Here is a 5,348-nt window from a genome sequence, read left to right as displayed (position 1 = left end):
TTAACATTTTTATATCTCCAGAATTGATCCAATGCATTTCAAGTTAATATCTGATCAACAATAAAGAAGGGTCCGCACTCAAAACTATGTTTATGCTCTTTAATTTATACTGGTGGACAGACCTGACAGACGCGTTTTGGCTCTGCCTCAGTGTTTAGCCTCAGTTAATATCTGAGAAATCACCAAACATGATCACAAAACCGTATTATTTTGACTAACTTTGATTTTGTCTTTTAAATATCCGGCTTACATTTGGCTGTGTGTTTCTCAAATAACTTTCATATCAAATATCTTCAAATATGATTTGTTTGGTAAAAAATATTCACAATACTTTCAAATATTATTTGTTTTTGAGTGACCAGCATTTGAACACAAAGGTGAGGTGACTTTACCTCAACAATTATATCTGACTACTTTATATTTGAGAAAGCTCATATTTTCAAACAATCTAGGAAATAAAGTACAACTATTTTTGGCCACGTCTGAAATCTAACTTCTCTTCACGTTCCTCAAAGCTGTGTACTACTGGATGGTGCTGTCTGTTCACGTGAATGGGAGCCTGAAGAAGGAAGCAGACATCAGTGCCTGGGTAGGCCGAGCTCAGCACCCAGCACAAGAACATGCACTTTCACTATGCAGGGAATGAACACACAGACTTTTGTTGCATACTGTAGATATGTTTTCTTGCGAATTGTTTTGACAAATTGAATGTAAAACATTCAGTTTACATTAATGTAATCTTCCCTTTTCAGCTCTGGGATGTGTTTCATTCTCACTTGAATACCTGTGTGCCCTCCAACTACCCAGAACCAAAGGACACAGATACACCAGGAACCACTCTGAGCCTCTCAGTCATTCAGTAAGAAAACTAAACCCTCACCATGACAACGCAGTTACACAACATCACCATGATGGCTTTGACCCATAACGACACTATGACAACAGTAACCCACAATGTCACAATGACAACACCAGACCTTTACTGCAGCATGACAAGCACTTTGTCCAACTCCAGTCACAGCATGCGCACCTGCACGGCAACGCCTCTCTCACAGAACTACCACACAAATCACCCTAGCAACAGCACGATAAACATGACACAAAACTGTCCACGGAGGACGAGCAGGTGGCATAGCTCTCTGTAATGATCAAGGATGAATGGTTGTGAATGGGCAGGGCTGGGGGCCTGTGTCTATTTCAGACTGGGCTCAGACATGCTGATCTGATTTTGATGAACTTCCTTTATTGTATTTTTTTTGCAGTCAGGAGCGTGATAGCGAAGCTCTGCCAAACCCTCTATTCCAAGTGAGCATCTTTCCTCAGAAACAGCTTTGTGAGCCTGATAGAGAGCGAGCCTCAGCGGAAACAGGAAGCGAAAGACACTATGGGACTTTACAGTAAATCTGAAAAATATGAGACATAATTTCTTGATCCCGTTTAAATTGTGCCATGACCATACACATCATCATCATCATCATCATCATCATCATCATACACCATATACCATACACATATGCTTGTCAATTTAAAACATACTTTTTACTCATCTCTGTTAACTCACACGTTTGATAATATTAGCTAGCTGACATTACACCCATTTAACACTCACCAAAACCTTCTAAGCAGAACTGATTAACCTCCATTCATACAGAAGTGATTAACCTCCATTCACACAGAACTGATTAACCTCCATTCATACAGAACTGATTAACCTCCATTCACACAGAACTGATTAACCTCCATTCATACAGAACTGATTAACCTCCATTCATACAGAACTGATTAACCTCCATTCATACAGAACTGATTAACCTCCATTCATACAGAACTGATTAACCTCCATTCACATTCCTGCAGCTCTCAACATGGACAGACTTCTAGTCATTTTCACCTCTTTTAATACATTTTCCCTCGTTCTGGAATAATCATTAGTGCGACTTTCTTGATTTGCAAAAGTATATTTTAAATAGACTAACCTTATGTGTATGGTCATGGCACAATTCAAACGGGATAAAGAAATTATTTGTGTCTCTCTATTGACTACTGTACATATTTTTTTCCAAAATAAGGTCCCATCAAGGGACAGGTCTTCCTGCTTCTGCTTAGCCTCTCTATACTGAGAAATAGATGATGAACACTTTTTCTCTGCAGGGAATTGAAGTGGCATGTGACAATAAAACAGGGATATGGTGAGTTGAAATGTTGCTAAACTTCAGTACACAGTCCAACATCCCCAGTCTGTCTCTAGGCATCTAACACTGCCCCTACCTCTCAGGAGGACGAACTGCACCGTGTTATTGAAGCTGCGCCGGGCTGTGGACCCCTGCTGTTTCCAGCAAGCCCTAGGGATCGGGGGACACGGCTCTTCCATATGTGCTGATGTGGTTGGAAACAGGGTGGAGAGAGTAGGTGAGCTAAGAAAACTTCCTATAATATAATATGTGTGTTGGTCCTTCTTCTCTCACTATAGGCTGTTTGAGCCCCATGCCCTAAGAGGAGTCATTTGGGGCAACAAGCACCAATCCATCACCCTTTGACTTTCAGAGTCCTGACTGTCCTGAAATCTCTCGTGGTACTCTATGCCCATGACTTGACTAAGTAAAAATAGATATTGATAAAATAGATCAAATGTATATTAATCAACAATACTGAACACATAGCCAGCTAATTTTCACTATATTGTCTGATTTCATTCATCTTTATTTAACCAAGTTTGAACCCATTGATATCTCTTTTTCAAGAGCGACCTGGCCGAGAATGGCGGCAGTACAAACAGTCTCATAAAGTACACATACAAACAATAGAGCAGGCTATTGACTGAGTGATTTCAAAGTGATGGCTGATTATGTGAAGTCCCTCCCACGGCTTATAGAACCTCGCTACCCGCTCCACTCACCACCAGGTTTCATTGTTATCCGCGGCTCATGAATCTAATATGTTCTTGCTTAAACTACCATCACATGAGTCAATCAGTCACAGCCTCTCTTAAATGCTTCTCCCAATTCTCTCTCCCAGATGTGTGTGAGAGATTCACTCTCTCTGTTAGAGCGGAGTCACTTGATTTAAGGCTCTGTCCTTGCTTACACCGGCCGGTCAATGCCTCATCATGGTAAGATACTTTTCACTCTGGAGAAGAAAATATTGTGCTGTTACTGCTGTTTGTTTTCTCATACTTTCTCAACTCCTCTCTCTCTCTCTCTCTCTCTCTCTCTCTCTCTCTCCCTCTCTCTCTCTCTCTCTCTCTCTCTCTGTCCATCTTACCACACTAATCTCTCAGCAGTGGGCACAAAGGGACCGTGTCTCCTCAGCAAATTAACTGTAGAGGTAACAGCAACAAAACCAAAGGTAAAAAAGTCTCCTTCACAATGATCTAGATAACATTAACAAGTGTTTATATGCATTTTATTTTAAGTTTGCAACTTAAAGGTAGACTATGTAGTAGACTATGTTACTGTAGAACATGGTTTGATTTACCGTAGCTAGTCCTTAACTTAGGGACCTCTCATCTTTTGATCATAGATACTTGAATAATCCCCATGGGGGAAATTTGGAAAAAGTACAGCAGCAGTGGGAAAATAGTGCAGTGTAATAGATAATATACATGATAGATACAGTAGAATTAAATAACAAGAAAAAATACTAAAAATACATACATACATACATACATACACGCACGCACGCACGCACGCACGCACGCACGCACGTACACTTATGGTTGTCCATCGAATCCGATGAACGACGTCAACTTATGTCCTTAACGGTGAGTTATTTGGTGGCTAAAGAGTCCAATCCAGGAACCACATGTTCTATTGCAGGTGGGACATGTGTAAGTTGTGCTGTGGGCAGTGGTCCTGGCAGTCATGGATGTGTTCCTCCTGAGTCTTCTGGCAGTCCTGTCCTCCTGAGTCTTCTGGCAGTCCTGTCCTCCTGAGTCTTCGTTGCTGTCTTCTGGCAGTCCTGTCCTCCTGAGTCTTCGTTGCTGTCTTCTGGCAGTCCTGTCCTCCTGAGTCTTCTGGCAGTCCTGTCCTCCTGAGTCTGCGTTGCTGTCTTCTGGCAGTCCTGTCCTCCTGAGTCTTCGTTGCTGTCTTCTGGCAGTCCTGTCCTCCTGAGTCTTCGTTGCTGTCTTCTGGCAGTCCTGTCCTCCTGAGTCTTCTGGCAGTCCTGTCCTCCTGAGTCTTCTGGCAGTCCTGTCCTCCTGAGTCTTCGTTGCTGTCTTCTGGCAGTCCTGTCCTCCTCCAGCCTGTGAGTTCCTTCCAGGCAGCTCTGCCCCCAGGAGTCACGGTCAGCAGCAGCAGCCTCAAGGTCCTCAGGCCTGATGTTGCATTTCCTTAACGAGGTCTTCAGCTGGTCCTTGTACCTCTGTCTCGGCCCTCCTGCCGAGCGCTGGTCATGGTGTAACTGAACATACAGCCTCTGCGGGGCAGTCGGTCCTGGGGCATCCGGATCACATGTCCAAGCCATCTCAGCTGGTGCTGGGTGATCATGGCCTCCATACTCCTGCAGTTGGTCTTTGCGAGTATTTCAGTATGAGGCACACGATCACGCCAGGCGACCCAGGTAGATGATGGCATCGTCCATGCTGATCCGGGCCTGGTATGTGAACCGCAGTGGGTCCAGGAAGTCACTCACCATGGGCCTAAGGTGCTGCAGAACCAGTCCTTCGTAGACTTTAATGACGTGATGTCCGGTGATTGTCACCCGGCTCTTTTTTGGAGTGACGCTACTGTAGCCTAAATCAGCGGTTCCCGAAGTGTGGTCAGGACCCCAGGAGGGGTCACAAGGTGGGGATTGGGAGTCGCAGGATGATGAAACGATTAAAAATATCATATTAACCATAATTGTTATGAAAGGTACATATAGTAATTAAATCTATAAAAACACAGCTGCTGTTATTGTAAAATAATACAATAGATTGTGATCTTTTGTTGTTGTTATGCCTATTAGTGCGTGTGAACGCAAACATTTGCATGTTTTATCCACCTCCGGGTAGAGTGGGGGTATTATAGTCTATGCTTAATATTAAATTACTGTTATTTATGCCTACTTTTCAGTTCAGAAGGAAGAAATCTGTAACTGTACAGATTACTGCAATGGTAAAGGTAAGTGCACTACCAAAGTGATTGTTGTGCGGTACGACTGGGGGGGAACCAAGAAGGCGGCAGAGGACAGGTAGGAGCCGTTAGCCCGAGGGCGTAGTTTATTTGCGGCAGGGGAACAGGGGTATGCGGGAGAGTGTGTGGTGCACTGGTAGGCTTGAATATGGGGTGTGTGTCTAACTATGTGTGCTGCGTGTAGGCTATGTGTTTCGTAACTAAGTGCAAAAGGAGATGGCAGGCAGGTGTTGTTAG

Source organism: Borostomias antarcticus (assembly GCF_949987555.1).
Source record: "Borostomias antarcticus genome assembly, chromosome: 15".
Lineage (NCBI taxonomy): Eukaryota > Metazoa > Chordata > Actinopteri > Stomiiformes > Stomiidae > Borostomias > Borostomias antarcticus.
This window is presented reverse-complemented; position numbering follows the sequence as displayed.